Below are 21,557 nucleotides of genomic sequence, written 5' to 3' on the forward strand. Positions count from 1 at the left end.
ACTGCTCTGCCCTTATGCTGTTATTTTTTTTTTATGCCTGTGCCCATAGCCAAGTGAAGAAAATTGTAATTGTATGGATGTTAAAGTTTATTTCTAATTAAAGTAGAATGAAAGGGGACACACCAAAATCCCCCAAAAGACACACAATGTGTGAGGCACTGGCTTTCCAGTAGTAGAATCACTTGCTGCTCATGCTCACTATGGCCACTCTGACTTGGGGACACTGTCCAGATCCAGCACCCTGACACCACCAGTGCTTCTACAGAGCTACTCCAATACTGCTGACCAGTCCCATTTATGCATTAAAACCTCAGAATGCTAATACCTGGAAAGTGCAGGAGAGATTCCAGGGAGGGTAGATATCTGAGGACCAAAGACCTATAAATTAAAATCAAAGTTGAATATAAAATCAAAGTTGATATAGGGAACTAGCAAAGGTCAGCTTCCCACCTGCTGTCATGATGGGTGTCAATTAAATCTAGTCGAGATTTTAGTGCTATGTGGTCATATCCCTAAACGTATCACATCAACTTAGCATGGATGGTTCAGATCCTTTCAAACCTCCCATGCAATGTTGCTCCATTTATTCAGCCAAAATATTCCAGCAAGGTGGTCAGGGACTCACTGAAACACAGATTTTCTAAATGCAAATTAGAGTATAAGCCTGAAATAAATATGAGATTTACTATGAATCTTAGAGATGCCCTGGATGCCTATTTTCATAAATAAACTGTTCTCTGATTTTATAAGCTTCTGAAAATTTTAATCTACAGATAAATAAGAAAGTTGCAGAAATTTCAGTTCAAATAGATATGACCTCATTCTTTTAAGAAGAATCAGGTTTATGTCCAGTGGTCAGTCTCTAGAAGCAGGGGACTGCTGGGTTGGCTAACTGGACCTCCATAGATTGGCCTGTCGGGAAACAAAGAACTTAAATGGGCATCCAGCCAACATGTGCTTCCAGTTCACATTGGTTCCTCTTGCCCTCCAAGTCCCATGATGGCGATGCAGAGATGGGCCCTGGCAGACACTGTCCCAGCTGAGGACTTCATGGTTAGATGCATTACAAGCTGGATACTGGCAACCTGCCCCACCTCTCCAGAAAGACGCATTTTCCTTACTGCCAGTTTTCTCTGGAGAACAGAGGGAGATGGCCCAGCTTTCTCACCTGGAATGTCTCTGGGCAGAGATGTGTGTAAATCTCTCTGATTTGAGACATTATTTTTATCTTTCCAAGGGTGTCTGAGAACTTTCTTGAACAAAGCTGTCAATACCCATTGTTCACAGGATGTGCAGAAACACCAGACCTATGGAGAATTATCTCTCAACAGCATATTTTCATATTCCTTCTTTAAACCAAACCATGGACGCTCTCCTATTTAGCATAAGTTTTGAGTTTTAAAGTTCTAATTAGTTAAGCAAATTACTTTTGTTTCTGAAAGCTTCTTCACAATTGGAACTTAACATATTGGGAATGTCAGAGCTGCAATGATTTCAGAAAGGGCATTTTCTTTGTTCCATATTTATCTGCTAAAATCATTTGCATATATTATTAGTTCTTTACAGAAAAAATCCATCACAGTGATCCATTTGTAGTTTTTAATACGTTTCAATAATTTTCCATTTTAAAATACTATTATAGTTTAAAGTATAACTGTTACACCTATCAAAGTAGACGCATATCTCATAGCATTTATTATGATAGCTCCCAATTTTGAAACTCTCTCCTGGCATGTACTACTCAGGGGGATTTTCATGAAGAGTGTTTTTTTTTTTTTTTGGATGAATAATGATTGAAACAAGCTGGAAGAGTGAAGCAAGAAAGTGTGAAAAACATTTCTGTAACACAAAATTTAGAAAAGGGAGACAAAAAGAGATGCTGCCACAGTGAAATCATCTCTCAATCTCGATTAAACAAAACCTAAATCAAGAGGAGCTTAAAATGGCCATATATTCCCTATGTCTATTAATACAAATGTATTATAAGAAAATAAATTCATTGATATATCTACTTTGGGTGGCATATTATTTAGTTGGAAACTGAAACCTTTAATAATGTCAGTCCTCAAACAAAATTGCAATTGTATTGAATATAATGTGATTATAAGGACAGAAAGGCCAATATAGTTTTTTTAGATCGTTTTCATTGGGTATCCAAATTTTGACTTAACTAGGAAGTTGAATTAAATTTTAAAATCTTATTTTATTATTACCATTATAGTTTGGCATTCACGATGAATCCATATTGTGCTGAGCATCTCTTGCACTGCAAAAGCCTACAATGTCACCCCAAATGTTTGAATTATGGTGGAACCCCTGACTGTGAGCTTAACCACCTACGCTGATTTGTACTGAAGCCAAAGTGGTAAGAAGAAGGGAGTGAGTGATAAGAATTAAGCTCGTGAGGGTTCAGGGAATCATGGCAGATGGGAGGCAGGACTAGATTGTAGCTCTTGCTCAGATGTACTGAGCAGTGTGTGGAGGCTCCCATTGTGAACTTTTGCTCCAGAATGACTGCAGGAATACATTAGGACAGCCAAAAGAACCCACAGTAGCAGATGGCTCCTGCAGGACTCGGGAGACACCCCAAATACTGAGAGTGCCCAGACTGTGGAAGTGGGAAAGGGAGACCATCCACCCTGGAACACACCCCCCATTGGGGAACCCGAAGTTTTAGATTATGGGAGAAGATTCTGACCTTACCTGGAGCTGAGTCAATTTAGAGAGCCAAGTGAAATACAGGGGTACAGGAAGCAGTGGGAAAAGCCCTGTGGGCTCACTGGGTTCCCTAGCAAGCAATTTCTGCCCTGTCTCACAGGGGTCCTTGGGCAGGGAGGCTAGAAACACTGGGGAAAGGCCACAGGGAGAAGGAAACCTCCAGCTGAACTTTGTTAACAATTTGAACTAATCGAGAAGTCTCCTGGCCAGAACTCAGGGGAGGGCGTGAATCCATGGTGCAGACTCCATAGGCAGGGGAAGAACAAAAGTCCTACTTGCTTTCACCGCTGGGAGGCAGGTAGCCTGGGGCAAGTTCTCAGCCCTGCTTACCCACTGCCTGGAAACAGTCTCAGTGTTGTTATGTGGGGCATGGTGGGAGTGAGACCTGCCATTTGGGTTGCGTGGGAGCTGGGTGAGGACTGTGACTGACGGCTTTCCTCCACTTCTCTAACAACCTGCATGGCACAGCAAAGGCAGCCATAATCCTCCTAGGAACATAACTCCATTGACCTGGGAGCCTCACCCCAACCCCAACAGCAGCCGCAGCAAGACCCACTCAAGGAGAGTCTGAGCTCAGACATGCTTAGCCCTGCACCACCCAGTGGTCCTTCCTTTCTCACCCTGTAACCGAAGACAAATGGCATATACTCTTGAGAGTTCTAGGACCCTGCCCATCTGCTCTGGTGGAGGTGGCAGGGGGGTGAAATGGGCTCTGTGAGGGTCCTTAGTTTTGGCTGTTTAATGCACTGTTTTTGTGCTGATTGTCCTACTGCCAGGAGGTGGTGCTTTCAAGAAAGCATCAGCTGTGGTAGTATGGAGAGGAAGAAGAGGGGATCCCCCACATGTTCCCCAATAACCTATAGAAAAAAAAATTTAAGAATTAAGCTCCCTACAGCAAGGCCACCAGGTGTAAGCGATGAGGATTCTCACTGATTCAACAAAAAAGCACCATCTCTGGTGCCCAGGACACAGGCCCATCATGAAGCAATTTCTCTCCACATCCCAGAAAGAAGAAAACTGACAGATCATGACTTTCAGAGAGTTTTACATCAGCACACATGTTGAAGGGATTAAAAAAAAAAAGTATGAGGCAAATCCGATTTCTATTTCAATATCCTATTTGTTAAAAAGTGCCAGTGGTTTGGGAAATATAAAGACAAAAAATGGTTTGCGAAGGGAGAGCATGAAAATTGGAAAAGTGATATTGCTGAATGAAAGATAAGAGTTGAAGATGAAAGATAAGAGTTGAAGATGAAAGATGCCCAAAAGTCATTCAGTGTGTGTTTAATCCCAGGAACTTGAGGAAAGGAATCATCTCTCAAAACTGAAGTAATCTGGGAAGAATTACTTGATGAAGAAATTAAAGTGGGCTGTGAAATTTGATAGAGTTTATTTTTGAAATCTGCTGTTTTTAGTGATGCCATTTCTGAAGTCACATCCTACATGTTGAGTGCCTTTTGTGTCTTCCCCATGCAGAGGTGCCTGAAGAGAATATTAGGAAGCTGCAGGGTCAGCAGAAATATATAAATGTAATATACATAAACATAAAACATATACTATTAAAATATAAGCATGCTATATTAATTGAAATACATCAATTATGATTATATTGCAAATATAATACATAATATACATATAAGTGCACAAAACCACCAAAATCTTAGTGGCTTACAATTTCCCATTTCACACACCTAGGGCATGTTGCTACACGTTGGCTGAAGACTGCCTGCGGAGCTGTTCAACTTGCCATCTTCAGTCTAAGAAGAAAAGATCACTGCCTGTTTGAGACATGCTGCTGTATTAGAGCTGGAGACCATTCAACAGGGTCCTAAAAGTCTGCTCAGACCCCATGTATCATGTTTCCTCACATGTGTAGTGTAGCAAGGCAGAGGGTGAGGGCCACATCCATGGGGTATGGATACATCATCCTGCCTTGGGAGGCACTGCGAGTTGTATGGCCATGTGAGGCCATGTGTAACTTTATAGGAAGGTGAAGTAAATATTTGGGAATAACACTGCAATGTTAAAAATCCTGTTTTTCTTTCATAATGGGCATATAACACAGTGAAAATGAGTTAACTACAGCTAAAACCAATAGCATCCCAGAAATATAAGGTTAAACCATAACTACAAGACACCAAGGAATATATACAGTATATTTTCAATTTGATTTATATGAAGATTGAAAAAGACGACAGTTAAAATATTTTTAGAAATGCATACTTGGGTAGTAAAATTACTTTTGAAAGCAAGGAAGTATTTATTATAAAAATCAGGTTAATTTTTCTTGAGGAAGAGTTGCAATTGGGACATCTAGGTTTGTGATAATTTTCTACTTTTTATCTGATTTATAATGATAGGAGTGTGTATATAATTACGGGAGTGTTTATAATTATTCATTATATTCATTTAGTCTACCATGTGCTTTACATGCATGTGCATACATACGTACAAAATATGTAAAGAAATATGTATGCAATGTTGGAACCTTTGACTTGTGTTCACAGAAGATGAATATAACAAGAGAAACTTCCTGGAACTGCGTGAACATCAGGTAAAGATGATGAAATCTATCCAGGTGCTCTGCAGAGAAGCATTAGAACCAACACCCAATGCATCTTATATTTCTATTTTATATAGATTCAGGCAAATGGCTATCACTTTTACAACAGTTTTCAAATATACCAGGTAATTACAAACAGGAAATTATCTAGACAGTGAAGGATGATTCGGAGCAAGCTCTGAAGATTACTCTGTCTTGAGACTTAAGTTGGTTTTGACCTGGTTGTCCTCTGAGGGTCTTGGATTAACAAAATGCTGTGGAAACCAGCCCTGCCATTGAGTTGGAGGCAAGAACAGTGGAGGTGGAGCCGGCTGCCTCCAAAGGCCACGTTCACCATTCAGCAGGAAAATCCTACCTAAATGCCATACACTTCTGAGTCTCCTCTCTGAAATTGTATGATGCCAAGTTAAGAGCACACACACTGAAGTAAGACAGAGTGGATTCTCACAAGGCATGCAGCCTCACCCTATCCCAGCACCTGCTCCATTGTTAGGAGAAGGGAGCTCTGACTGTGTGCATGCCAGTCAGCTAGGGCCACGGTACCTGATATGGTTTGGCTGTGTCCCCACCCAAATCTCATCTTGAATTGTAGCTCCCATAATTCCCCCGTGTTGTAGGAGGGACCCAGTAGGAGATAATTGAGTCATGGAGGCGGTTCCCTCCATACTGTTCTCCTGGTAGTGAATAAGTCTCACCAGACATGGTAATTTTATAAGAGGAAATACCCCCTTCACTTGGTTCTCATTCTATTGTTGCCTGCCACCATGGGAGACATGCCTTTCGCCTTCCACCATGATTGTGAGTCCTCCCCAGTCACGTGGAAACGTGAGTCCGTTAAGCCTCTTTTTCTTTATAAATTACCCAGTCTTGGGTATGTCTTTATCAGCAGCAGGAAGATGGACTAATAGAGGATCCCAGTCCCACTGAACAGCTGCCTTAAGAGGAAATGAATTCCCTCCCAGTGGGGGAGGTCAGAGGTCTGAGATGAGGGTGTCAGCAGCTTTGGCTTCTTCCTGGGCCTCTTCCCTGGGCTTGCAGACAGCTGTGGTCACCCTCATTGGATCAGAGCCCATGCTCATAACATTTTAACTCAATCACCTCTTTAAAAACTGTCTCCAAAGGCAGTCACATTCTGAGGTGCTGGGGGTTAGGATTTTTTCACTCTAGGAATTTGGGGGGACACAAGACAACCCACAGGAAGCAGCTAGGGTTGAGGGGGAAGGTCCAACTTGGCTTCTGGGAGCAGTTAACAGCTATGTCCTTCTGAATGAGTAGAATGGACACAGTGGGGCAGAAAGGGTTTTCTGCGGAAGGGAAGAGCTCCACAAAAGCCATCACAAGGCAGAGCTATGACAAGTGGCAGAGCCTGCTCACCTCCCCAGTGAACACTGGCCCAGGTCTGAGCTGCCCCAACAAATCGCTGTCCTTCCTCACTAGCTACAAGGGAAAGAAAGGTCACAGGAAAGGCTGTGCAGCAGCACGGCCAGGCTGGCAGGTGCCCTCCTGCACTGCCAGCATCAGCCTTGGCACACAATCCTGGGTCCCACTGCACAGGCAGGGGCAGCAGAACCAGCCACTCCTGCAAAGACCACAACAGCCAATTCTTCTGCCCATGAGGGAGCTACTGCACAGGACAAATGGGGCTGGAACGCACGGTGAAAGGAGGAGCGGCTTGAGTGAAACAGGATGGCAAAGCATAGGACTGAAGAGGAGGGAAAAGGAGGCTGTTCTATTCGTGACATCAACATGTTTCTGGTGAAGAAAAACATCTCTGGGAGTCCTCAGGCACAGTGAAAAGAACTCTGGTTTCCCAGAGACCCATGCTCTTTTCCTGCCTCTCCCCTTGCAGACCCTGTGACCCTGGGCAGTGCCTCACCTTAATAAACTTCTGGTTGCTTCTCTAAAATGCAAGTGATAGCAAGCTCCAGTAAGAGTTCTAGTGAGAATAAATGGGTAGCATCTACACAGTAGGTATGTCAGTTAGGTATGCAAAAAAGATCATGTCCTTCCCTCCCTTTGAGTGCCTGAAGAAAAAGGCACATGGGAGAGCCATCCACAAAGGAGGAAACGCTGCGTGCCAGGAAACCAGCCCACCCTCGCCAAGGCAGCAGCGTGCATGAACAGCTCTTTAGGCCACCAGGCACATGCACTTAAGGTCAATTTTCCCCAAGCTAAGTTCTCCCTGTACATCTCTGGCTGCAGTTTCCCATCAGAACTTAAACTTGTCCAGAGGTTTGGGGCAACACATCATACAATTATCTGCTGCAGCTGAACTTGGGGCCAACGAGAGAGGGAATGCCAGTGTAGGGGGAGCCATGTTCATTGCAACCAGAAACCCCTCCTCGCACCAATCACCCCAGGCCCTCTGGCTACAAGCCTGTCTCCATGCGAATACCTCTGAAGGTAAAACCAGAAAGAACAAAACCTATTGACTTGTCTGCAGAAAGATTTGCGGCTGTTTGCTTTCTTGTAATATAAAAATAACAAGGTTGATGTGAGCAAACAGAAAGACATAAAGTAGCCAAAAGCTGTCAATAAAAAAGACAAAGCATTGTCTGCTGAAGTTCATTCCATTCCATGGAGGACTCTCTTTAAAGCAAGCTTTGTTCTCCCCGCAGTACTTAAAGAAAATGCTTCCTAAATGATTCAGAAATTTTAAGCTTTCATAGGTAAGCCTATGAGTAGAGTTCTGTGATTATTTTGGACATATAAAGAATAATATGTGTTTTTGTAGTTTTCTAATTTACAAATGAAAGTTCCTAAAACTAGTGGACTTAGCATATAATTAATGTCTCATAAAAATAAAAATATAGGTATGTGAGATAGAACCCTTTGTGTTTTTCTCATAAATTACAAAAGTATATACGTCAAAACTATCTTTCTGAACTCTGCAGTTTACCACCAAACTTTTCCAGGATTAGGACTCATAAATGTAGCTGAACAAGAGAATATCACATTACTGTTCGTTAAACCAATACAATTTAAATGTAACAGAAGAACAGATAAATAAGTTATTCTTATTTATAAATCTAAGATAAACAAAGTCTTAATTTAAGTACCAAAAAAACCCCAACTTCGTACCCTCCTTCATCTTTATGTTGGTGAAACTAAAATCCTTTATTTTGAGTGAAACTATCCATTTTCGCAGGGATTAAGGGAGGCGGTTGACTCCTGGGTTTGACTCTGAATCTGAAGTCCTACATCCCTATCTCCCTTCCCGACTCAAATGTTCAGAAGGTGATAACAAAGGGGTGAATTTCAATGAACTAAAGAAAACCTGGAATTATCCTTCTCAATCTCTTTCTGACCTTTTTAAAAAAAATTTTGGTTCCTGAGAAAAACCTGGTTTCTTAATAATTTGCCCTATCCCCTAAAAGTGGATAGCAGCCAAAAGTCACTTATTTGAGGAACCCAAGAGTGATGTAGTCCATTTAATGGATTTGTATTGACTCATTTAATATTAGGAATATAGGCATGATTTGTGCTCTCTAAGGGAAGAAAAGCAACCCCACACTTAAACTATCCACACCAGTGACAGAGGGTATGGAGGACTGCACCAAGCAACTGAAGAAACTGCCCAATTTTTCTTTGTCATTCTACAGTAACCCTTTTCATGATTACTGGTACCTACGCATTTCCATAAAATACTTCTGCCAAACTCCTATAGCTCTTCAAATCTATCCTATCCTCTTCAAATTGAATCAGGATAACACATCAATGTGACAATCTCATAACCTGTAGTAAGGACATGCAGCATCAGCCATCATGCAGTAGAGAATACACCCTATTTCTTATGTAAATTTTTCATCACAATCCAAATTTACATGAAGAAAATATTCCAAGCATTTATTTTTTTCCATAAGGTAAATATTGCTACTTTCAATAAATTCATCACCTCATCCACATTCTCATGGTGGGTGCCATTTTTTTTTCCCTCTAACCTGGTTATTTGACTTGTTCATACTTAACGAAACAGCTCCACGAAGTCAAAGAAAACACACTCCAGAGGACAGTAGCAAACCGTATTTCTAGTCTACCCATCTTTTTGGTTAAGAATTGGACTGCATCAGCCGGGCACAGTGGCTCACGCCTGTAATCCCAGCACTTTGGGGGGCCGAGGCGGGCGGATCATGAGGTCAGGAGATTGAGACCATCCTGGCTAACACAGCGAAACCCCATCTCTACTAAAAATACAACAAATTAGCCGGGCGTGGTGGCGGTTGCCTGTAGTCCCAGCTACTCAGAAGGCTGAGGCAGGAGAATGGTGTGAACCTGGGAGGCAGAGGTTGTGGTGAGCCAAGATCGCACCACTGCACTCCAGCCTGGACGACAGAGCGAGACTCCATCTCAAAAAAAAATAAAAATAAAAACATAAATGGAACACATCAACCTGTTTTTGAGAGGACTTAAGTCACTTTAGTAACTAATTTTCACATTAAGCAATTTTTCATCAGTTATTTTTTTTGTCTACTGAACCTTCACCTTCCACACTGGTGACCAACATAAAGCCACGGGGTGAACAGGTGTTCCCCACCCAACTCCCATGCATATGTGCCATAGGTTCTGCCTGATCCCACCACCCCCAGCAAGATGGGATCCTGTCCACACCTTTGCTAATCAGGCTCCTGATTTTGTGGGGAGTGGGTACTATTCAGCTGACTGTAGCACCCCTTCCTAAGGCATGAGAACACCCTGAACTCCCAGGAGGAACCTGACCTGCATCCCCACCCTTCCTTTGCTTACCACCCTTGTTACTCGCCGTGCCTCTCTGGCAGTCTCTCTGGCTTCCTGCAGTCAGGACATAACTATGTGACCCTCTCCCCCTTCCTGCCTCCACAAACATTCACTTATATAAAACATTTACACAGAATAAAAGCCAATTTAAAACAAAAACAAAAGCAGCACTCCACTGCAATGGCAAGCCACTCTTCACAGGAACACACTGTCCTCAGAGAGCATCCTGGCACGGCACATCCCGCCTCACCCTGACCTCGAAGCCGGTCTACGATCCACAGCCCACCAGGATCCCACTCCACTCGCCCTCTCCTTGACATTTTCTCTTTCTCTATCAGTCCACACTAACCTGTCCTTTGCATGACCCTCCTCTAGCACTTACTGGTCACATCACGCACTTCCCCATTTAATCACATCTGACTCTAAAATATTTTTCAACCCTGACTTTTTCTGGTCTTGTTTACTACAGAGACATGCAGGGAGACCTTAGCTTGGGGAAAATTGACCTTGAGTGCCTGTGCCTTGCGGTCCAAAGAGCTATGCGTGCACACTGCTGCCTTGAAGCAAGCAGGCTGGTTTCCTGGCATGCAGCCCTTCCTCCTTTGTGGATGGCTCTCCCATGTGCCTCTCTCTTCAGGCACTCAAAGGGAGGGAAGACATGACCTTTTTGTATACCTACCTGACATACCCGTCTTGTATGTGCTGTTCATTTATTCTCACTAAAACTCTTACAGGTGATTGCTGTCACTCGCATTTTGCAGAGTGGCACCGTGAAGCCCATCAAGATGAGGCACCACCCAGGGTCACCAGACCTGCAATGGGAGAGGCAGAACAGGAGCATGAGTCTCTGGGAGACCAGAGTTCTTTCCACTGTGCCAGTGGACTCCCTGGCATGCATTCCTCTTGCAAATTCCACCTGAAACAATTTGTGAGTCCGTTCTGATCAAGAAACAAGATCTCATCTCACCAGAAGACCTCATAGATTGATCTTGGGCCTTTTCTCCCATTCTTTGTTTATTGAGCCTACCATTGAGACTGGGCTCGCCTTAGTTCCTGGGTCAGGCAGGAGTCTTCCCTGAAAGCAATGCCTGTCAACTGTAGACCTTGAAATTCCACTGACTTCATACTAACAACACCCTCTCACACACATACCCCTGGAAATGTATCCTTTGCCCAAAACCCTCTATTTAATTGAATTATAACTTCAGGTTAAATGAATGACCCAGAAATACCATTTCCCTGCTTCTGTTATCATAACCACTCCCTGCACATCAGCACTGTGCTGTCCACCACCTGTCGGCCTCTTAGTTAATATCTTTGGATAGATGTTTGGCCAATTTGGCCAGTCCTAACACCAAATCCACTCTCCCAGGCTGGCATCCATTAGACCAATGGTGAGGTCTTAGCAGGCTTTACCAATCCTATCTGAGTAGTAGTGTAATTTTCTGATTTTGACAAGCATTAGGTAGACCATGGGTTTCTTTGAGACAGCAAAAATCTAACACTTCTCATTGCACATATAGTCAATAATGACAGGCACCATTCACTGAAAACCTCTGTGTTTCATGCACTATGTTAGGTGTTTTATAAACATTACCTTTTTTCATTGAGAACCCTTTTTACAAATAAGGGAAAAGAAACACAGATGCGAATTGCTTTGCCACAACCCATTCATCTAACATATGTTTTATTCAGGATTTAAGCCTGAATTATACTGGCTCCAAAGTATGCGCTCTTTTCCCTGGACAAAGCCCCCACTTTGTAATTCATATAAGGCTGTGTAATACTATTCCAGAGTTCCTTTACTTAGCATCGATGTTCCTTAAAGAAAGAGATTCATTTGTATATTCATATACTTCCCTTACAGTAAAGCTAAGAAATAAATAACACAACTGACAATTTCTTGATTAATTTATTAAGCAAAAACCATAGTGCAAATAAACTTCTAAGTTAGGCATATGGTAAAAGTATAATACATATATGTTGAATGAAATCTGAGAAATTATTGCCACTTCTTGAAATTTATATTTACAGGATGCAAGAATAGCCAAGCTAAAAGTCATCTAACCCTCAAATAATGAAACTGAACATTCTCTACTGCCCAATATTTACAAATAGGCAGTAGAAAAAAAAATTTGAATTTTTACTTTCTATATTGAAAATGGTACCCCTCATTAATGATGGCTAAAACACTCTGGGCTTTGTATATAAACAAACTTAAGAAGACTCTGCAAGGTGAAGAGAGGAAGACCTACTGGACAGGAACCTTGGGGCCCAAGGAGGAGCAAAGTGGTGAGCTCCATACAATTCTTCCTAGTCTCACGTATCCCACACCTAATCTCACGTATCCCACACCAGATCTTGGAAAAGCTAGCAACCCAAAAGCATCAATGGCCTCCAACAATAAAAATTAAAGAATGCCATGTGAATCTTGTTATCTCTCACCACAAGACAAGGAATGCGGCAGCCAAGAAACCCAGAAAACCTTTAGATGATAACTATGCTATTCCAGGCAAATGCTGTGGGAAATGGGACGTGGGGCACGTATGGCCCCCTCACCTTGCTGTGAAGGACAGGAAATCTATCTATAGACTCAAGAAGCTGAGAAAATAACAAAAAGGATAGGTCCAAAGAAATTCATGTCAAGACACATCATAATCAAACTTCCAAAGATTTTTTTAAAAATCTTGAATGCAGTGAGAGAGAAAAAACTTACCTATAAGAAAAAACACAATTTGAATGACAGCAGATTTCTCATCAAGAACCACAGACGCTAGGAAGATACAACGCAATATTTTCCAAGAGATCAAAGAAAAGAACTGTCAACCTGGAATCATGCAAAATCATCCTGTAAAATGAAGAGAAAATCTAGGCTTTCTCAGATAAAAAAAACTAAGATACTTTGTCACCAGCAAAACTATCTTAAAGGAATGGCTAAAGAAAGTTCTCTAAAAAAGAAGAAAATGATAAAAGGAGAAACCTTAGAATGCCAAGAAGAAAGAATAAAGTAAAAAGATTATTCTTCTCTTTTTAAGTTTTCTAAATTATGTTTGAAAGTTGAAGCAAAAAATCATAACATTGTGTGATGTAGTTCCCAAAGTATGAAGACAAAATATAAAAAATAAAAATACTACAAATGGAAAAGAACAAAGGGACTTACAGGTGGATAAAGCATTTACACTTGACTCAAAGTAATAAAATGTCAGTGCCAGCAGACTGTAATAAGTTTTATATATATATACAATTTAATACCTAGAGCCATTAATAATTTTACACAAAAAATACACTAAAAGGTAGTTGACATAAATCCAAATGGAATTCTAAAAAAAGATACAAATAAAACACAGAATGGCAGAAAAAAAATAACAGAGACCAAGATCAGAGGGAACAAACAGAAGAAAAATGCAATGGCAGAATGGCCTTAAGCCATAGGCATGCTTAATCTCTAAAGATTATTTTATCAATTAGTTAGTTAAAAGTTGTGTCTTCAAAATGAAGCAATTAAAAATAATTCTAATATATTTCATTATATGTTTTAGTTATCACCTGGAAAAGAAGAATTAACCAAATTATTACTTCATATATTGCTAAGGAACTAACCAAATTACTACTTTATGTATTTCTAAAATTTGTATTCATTTCTAATTTGTAGACTAGGTAATAAATTGTTTATTTTCTACTACAACTTTGATGAATCCTAGAAGTCAAACAAACTAAAGTAAGATATTCATAAAACTGATGAATATATCTTGAGGCTTACTTTTGTTCTAGGTAACAGAACTTATGAATTTAGGTGGTAGACAACCACTGCTTTTGTAACTTTTTATTACTCCCCCACCACCATCTCAGAGGACTATAGCCCCATATGGCTTTGAAAGCCATACTCAATTCATCTCTCTATGGGTGTCCTGTGGATTGGCTTAACCCTAGATACAGGAAAAGCATGTGGCTCTGGCCTAGTCATTCAGAGAAACTCAGCCCTTTGGCCAAAGTTGGCTAAGAATATGACCCAGTCCCACTAAAAGAGACACAGGGAGATGGTTGATTGATGAGCGAGGATCAAGTGCTCTAATTATCTCTGGACTTGGATCCAAGCACATGAAAACTCTTGACAGATAACTTACTTCATGTGAACACTAAGAATAAAGCCACCACTGATGAAAGTTGGGCAACATAGATTGGGAGAAGGTCTCTATTGGGCTCCTGGATTGAGTCATTCTTTTTTTTCGGAACTTGTACTTTAGGTTCAGTGATACATGTGCAGGTTTGTTACATGGGTAAGTTGTATGTTGCCGCGGTTTGGTGTACAGATTATTTTGTCACCCAGGAAATGAGTATAGTGACCAACCCAATAGGGAGTGCTTCTATCTTCACCCTCTTCTCACCTTCCACATTCAAGTAGGAATTTTGTTTTCTGTATCTGCATTAGTTCACTTAGGATAATGGCCTTCAGCTCCATACACTTTGCTGCAAAGGACATGACTTCATTATTTTTTATGGCTGCATAGTATTCCATGGTGTATATATATCACATTCTTTTTATCAAGTTTAATGTTGATGGACATCTAGGTTGATTCCATGTCTTTGCTATTGTGAATAGTATTTCAATAAATATATAAGTGCATGTGTATTTTTGGCAGAATGATTCATATTCCTTTGGGTATATACCCAATAATGGGACTGCAGGATCCAATGGTAGTTCTGCCTTAAGTTATTTGAGAAATCTCAAAACTGCTTTCCACAGTGGTTGAACTAATTTCCACTCCCACTAGCAGCATATAAGTGTTACCCTTTCTCCACAACCTTGCCAACATCTGTTATTTTTTGACTTTTTAATAATATCCATTCTGACTGATGTGAGATGGTATCTCGTTGTGGTTTTTACTTGCATTTCTCTGATGATTAGTGATGTTTAACATTTTTTCATATGCTAGTTGGTCACTTGTATGTCTTCTTTTTATATATATATATATTTTATTATACTTTAAGTTCTAGGGTACATGTGCACAACGTACAGGTTTGTTACATATGTATACATGTGCCATGTTGGTGTGCTGCACCAATTAACTCGTCATTTACATTAGGTATATCTCCTAATGCTATCCTTCCCCCCTCCCCCCACTCCACAACAGGCCCAGGTGTGTGATGTTCCCCTTCCTGTGTCCAAGTGTTCTCATTGTTCAATTCCCACCTATGAGTGAGAATATGCAGCATTTGTTTTTTGTCCTTGCAATAGTTTGCTGAGAATGATGGTTTCCAGCTTCATCCACGTCCCTACAAAGGACATGAACTCATCCTTTTTTATGGCTGCATAGTATTTCATGGTGTATATGTGCCACATTTTCTTAATCCAGTCTATCATTGTTGGACATTTGGGTTGGTTCCAAGTCTTTGCTATTGTGAATAGTGCCGCAATAAACATACGTGTGCATGTGTCTTTATAGCAGCATGATTTATATTCCTTTGGGTATATACCCAGTAATGGGATGGCTGGGTCAAATGGTATCTGCTCATGTCCTTTGCATGTTTTTAAAGTGGGGTTGTTTCTCGCTTATTTAAGCTCCTTATAGATATTCTGAATATTATACCTTTGTCAGATGCATTGCTTACAAATATTTTCTCCTATTCTATAGGTTGTCTATTTATTCTTTTGATAATTTATTTTGCTGTGCAGATGCTCTTTAGTTTAATTAGAGTCCATTTGTCAATTTTTGTTTTTGTTTCAATTGCTGTTAGAGTCTTCATCATGAAATCTTTGCCAGGGCCAATGTCTGGAGTGGCATTTTCTAGGTTTTCTTCTAGGGTTTTTAAAGTTTTTGATTTTACATTTAAATCTATGTGCTATAAGAAAGGGTTCCAGCTTTAACCTTTGCATATTGATAGCCAGTTATCCCAGCACCATTTATTAAATAGGAAGCCTTTTTCCCCATTGCTTGTTATCATTGGCTTTGTCAAAGATCAGATCCTTATAGGTGTGTGGTTTTCATTCTGGGTTCTCTAACCTGTTCAGTTGGTTTGTTTGTGTGTCTGTTTTTGTACTGTCGCCATGCTGTTTTGGTAACTGTAGCCTTGTAGCATAGTTTGAAGTTGGGTAGTATGATGCCTCCAGCTTTGTTCTTTTTGCTTAGGATTGTCTTGGCTATTCAGACTTTTTTTTCATATGAATTTTAGAATATGTTTTCTAATTCTGTAAAAAACGTCATTGGTAGTTTGATAAAAACAGCATTGAATCTGCACATTGCTTTGGGTAGTATGACAATTTAAACAATATTGATTCTTCCTATCCATGAGCATCGAACATTTTTCCATTTGTTTATGTTGTCTCTGATTTCTTACAGCAGTGTTTTGTAATTTTCATTGTAGAAATCTTTCAACTTCCTGGTTAACCGTATTCCTAGACATTTTATTCTTTTTGTGGCTACTCTGAATGGGATTACATTCTTGATTTGGCTCTCAACTTGGACATTATTGCTGTATAGAAATGCTACTGAATTTTGTACATTGACTTTGTGTCCTGAAACATTGCTGAAGTCGTTTGTCAGTTCTAGGAGTCTTTGGGCAGAGACTATGTGGTGATATAGATATAGATATAGATATAGATATAGATATAGATATAGATATAGATATAGATATAGATATAGATATATAGATATAGATATAGATATATAGATATAGATATAGATATAGATATAGATATAGATATAGATATAGATATATAGATATAGAATTATATCACCTGTGAAGAGAGAGACTTTGACTTCCTCTCTTCCCATCTGGATGCCTTTTATTTCTTTCTATTGCCTGATTGCTCTGCCTAGGATTTGTAGGTCATTCTTGAATACTTAATATTTTTCATGATGTGAGTCAATAAATTCCCTTTTTTCATAAGCCAGGTAAGTCTAGGGTTTCTGTCATTTGCAATCAACAACAATGTGCTGACTAACCTAGTACAATGTGGAGTGAGAATTTTTCATTTTACTTGTTACTTTCCAAATTATCAGTATTCCTTATTTGGTGAAGGGAAGAGGGTGGTGATGAAGCAGACACCAAGACTTTGTAAAGACTCAGAGCAAAGAATAACGCAATTGGTCAAAATATGACCTAATTTTTCAGTGTTGCTTCCTGCTCTTCTTGAAGTGAACATGTGTTCTTTATTTCCAATACAGACCTTCATTAGCTTGTAATGCCAAGTTAGAAGTATCCTTGCAAGAGCAGAACAATGTATTTTTTTGGTACAAAAAGCTGTCATATTCAATTCTGCTCAGTGCCAACACCAGAGACGTACTCAAACATGATCACAATTTACTATATAAAAATTTAAACATTTTATACACAAGGAAGAAGTAATTGAAACAATACCAGTGGGAAGATGGATTTGGGATGAAAATAGCAGAATGTAGCAGAATTGTGCTATTAACCCTAATAAAGTTGTTTCTGTTTAAACTTTGTAGAATAAAACAGCTTACCATTTTATTTTCTCAGAGTTTAAATGATAAGGTCTTCTAGGTAAAAAAATATATATATATATATATCTGAATAAACTAATAAGAAACTTTGATATTTCAAGCAAGTTATACCAATTTGGAAAAATAACTACAAATTAAAAATACAATTGATTTCCATAGAGTCTAGGCAAGACACACATTGTCATTTTGCTTTAAACTTCTAAAACAGTCCATTGTTTTTCTATTTATCCATGAAGCCTGTTAAATCCATGTAATTTCCACATGACTTACTGACAAGCTTGCTACATGATTTCACAGTGGAATGTTGTCTTACCAAAACAAGGAAAGAATTATAGTTTAGGATCAAGTGCAATGACATGAAATATTCAGTGTTTTAGCTTTTTAAAAATTTCAGATTATTTAAGCCTTTAAAATACATGTAAGTATTTTTTACATAAACAACGTTACTTCAAGTTGAAGGAATGTGGTAGAAGATAAAACATTTTCTATTATCTTAATCCCACCTAGGAAAGACTACTTGTTGACAGGGGAGGAAGCAAATAGTGGGGACAACTGGAGGAATAGTTGAAGACAATATCAAATACCAGGGTTCGGTATGACACCTGAGTCACATTCATGTCCCTATTATATTTCTTACTCAATATAATCTAAAGAATAAAAAAGAAAATGTGTTACTCTCTTTATATAACCATTTGCCACATGTGAACACACAAGCCCATACTCATGCTTATGCACTAGCAGTATAGCATAATTAGGAAGACTTTCCAATAAATGCATGATGACTTTAATGAAATAAGCATGTTGCTCTTGTATTTCTAAGTATCAATATAAATATCACCTTTTCAAATATTCACTTACCTACAAAAGGGTCTTCTTCTAGTGCACATGCCCTTCTCTCATGCATAATATGCAGAGCTGTCCTGATGGGCTGGTTCTTGAAAACACAATGTGAAGTAATCAATGCAAATTCCTTCCTGGTTGTTGGTGAGAGGCATCCATTGGCTAGAAAGATTAACAAAAAATGCTTGCTAATAAAACTGAATGAAGGTCATGAACTCTAAAAGTCAATATTTAAACCAATCAAAATAAGCGCCTTTAGAAAAGCAATGTTTTGTTGAAATCAAGGTCCCCAGCTGGTTCATACTCAGCAACCAAGAAGAATCAGGTACTCAATCATTTCTACGTGTGACTGGAATGAAAGGACAATCATTCCTTTTTTTTTGAGACAGAGTCTCACTCTGTCACTCAGGCTGGAGTACAGTGGTGCGATCTGAGCTCACTGCAACCTCCACCTCCAGGGTTCAAGCTATTCTCCTACCTCAGCCTCCCAAGTAGCTGGGACTACAGGCATCTGCCACCACATCCTGCTTATTTTTGTATTTTTAGTAGAGACGAGGTTTCACCATGTTGGCCAGGCTGGTCTCAAACTCCTGACCTCAGGTGATCCACCCACCTCAGCCTCCCAAAGTGCTGAGATTATAGGTGTGAGCCACCACACCCAGCCCAACCATACCTTTTTGATAAGAACCAAATGTTTCATTTACTATTATCCAAGATTCACATTGTCTTTTAATTGAGAGATTTTGCTAAATTCAAAATAAGTGGTCACAATTATGATCAGAATTTCCACGTCTGCCTAGTATTTTAAGCACTACCCCATTTGCTTAAAAAGTCACATAATTGTGCTATGCATTACATTTTTATTCATTAGGTTTTTGTATGTCTATTAGGCTGAATCACTTTCTTTCAGGCTTTGAGGCCATTTCTAGTTTCCATGCTGCATTATATTTTAGTAATAATTTATTTATTTATTTATTTAGCAAGTATCTTTGAGAACCTATTTGGTGCCACGCACCATTCCAAGAGTACAAATAAGAGTAAAATATTTCCCTGCTTTTAAGGACAAAGAGAAACAATCTTAAGCAAATATCTGCAGTCCAATGTATAGACTTCCAAAAGTCATATGATAGCACACAGTAGCAAACGATTCGTTCTTTCTATGACATGCAGTATTACAGTATTTGAACTGGATTCATCCCAACAGATGTACTGCAGGTATTTAGGATATGGGGCACTGGTTCCAAGCAAAGGAACAAAGACACAGAAATGAGATTAAAAGTGTTCACCTTCCACGGTAACTGAACACAGGGAGAATGGAAGACTTGGTGGCTGGTAAGGTTGAAACAAAAGTCAATGCTTTTTACACTGTTTTAATGAGAGAAGAAAAGAGAGAGAAAACATTATATTGTAGCATGATTTTCTACAAAAAAAGAGCTTGTTGTACAAATAAATCTTTATGAAAAGAAAATCCTTCAACTTTTCAGCAAAATCATGGTATGAGGACATCAGACAACTAACATCCCATCTACATTGCTTGGGCAGGAAGTGACACTGGGGTAAAGCTATTGGCAATCAACAGCATTTTATGGGCCCTAGCATGGTGCTTTCTTCAATCCATTCTATTGACCTCAGAGAATTCTACTTTGTTTTCATAACACTCTTTTACACTGGAGAGGAAGTGCAGGATGCTGATACCCAGAGTCCTAGGGGTGTCATTGAGATGAACTCATTTACCCAGTGAACATGTACTTTGCAACTGCTATGCAGCAGCCACTATGCTAGACCTAAAGGTATGGGAACAGATGAAACACAGCCCTTCCCACCAATCTATTTTAAATTCATTTCTTCCTTCCTGCCAGAATCCCAGTTAGGTTCAGTCTCCCACACATCCCGCATAAGCAAATGCATTAGAAAAAAATTGAACTCTTTTATCATAGAGTTTTAGGGGTTGTCTTTGTATAAGAGAAAAGTTATATCAGAGACTAGGATTGCAACCCCTGCCTTTTTTTGTTTTCCATTTGCTTGGTGGATCTTCCTCCATCCCTTTATTTTTAGCCTATATATGTCTCTGCATGTGAGATGGGTCTGCTGAATACAGTACACTGATGGGACTGTAAACTAGTTCAACCATTGTGGAAGACAGTGTGGCAATTCCTCAAGGATCTAGAACTAGAAATACCATTTGACCCAGCCATCCCATTACTGGGTATATACCCAAAGGATTATAAATCATGCTGCTATAAAGACACACGCACACATATGTTTATTGCAGCACTATTCACAATAGCAAAGACTTGAAACCAATTCAAATGTCCATCAATGACAGACTGGATTAAGAAAATGTGGCACATATACACCATGGAATACTATCCAGCCATAAAAAAGGATGAGTTCATGTCCTCTTAGGGACATGGATGAAGCTGGAAACCATCATTCTCAGCAAACTATCGCAAGGACAAAAAACCAAACACCACATGTTCTCACTCATAGGTGGGAATTGAACAATGAGAACACTTGGACACAGGAAGGGGAACATCACACACCTGGGCCTGTTGTGGGGTGGGGGGAACGGGGAGGGATAGCATTAGGAGAAATACCTAATGTAAATGACGAGTTAATTGGTGCAGCACACGAACATGACGCATGCATACATATATAACAAACCTGTACGTTGTGCACATGTACCCTAGAACTTAAAGTATAATAAAAAATAAAAAAAGAGAAAAGTTATAAATACTAAATGGGTTTAACTGTGGACAAAAGATCACTCAATTCTCCTGACTAAATGTATCTGAAAATTCTCTGTTAAGATCCAGATGGAACGCTTTTGATCAAGAAAGTGCTTCATCCAGTACTTTTCCAAAGCAAAGGTCCTACTTGTTAACATAGGAAAATCATTTTTTAAAAAATGTAAAAGAAAGCATTTTAACAAGTGATCATATATATTAAAATTTTTAAAAACTAGAAAAATAGTTACCTAGCCTACCATAAACACCAAGTGGAGAGGCTGTGATGGTTTCCCTTATCAACTTAGGAGAACAGCTCACTTCATTCTTGTTGAATTAAATTAAAAAAAAAAAAATCAATTTCCCAGCATGTATTTGAGCTTCTTTTCAAGTATCCACTTAAAATATTTATCTTAAAATAACAAGTTATCAAATAATTGCATATTGCTGATTACAGAAATGATGCCTATCTTGATGGATTCAAACGTAATTCAAACATGACATATTGGA

This window comes from Pongo pygmaeus, chromosome 12 (genome assembly GCF_028885625.2).
Source record: "Pongo pygmaeus isolate AG05252 chromosome 12, NHGRI_mPonPyg2-v2.0_pri, whole genome shotgun sequence".
Classification (NCBI taxonomy): domain Eukaryota; kingdom Metazoa; phylum Chordata; class Mammalia; order Primates; family Hominidae; genus Pongo; species Pongo pygmaeus.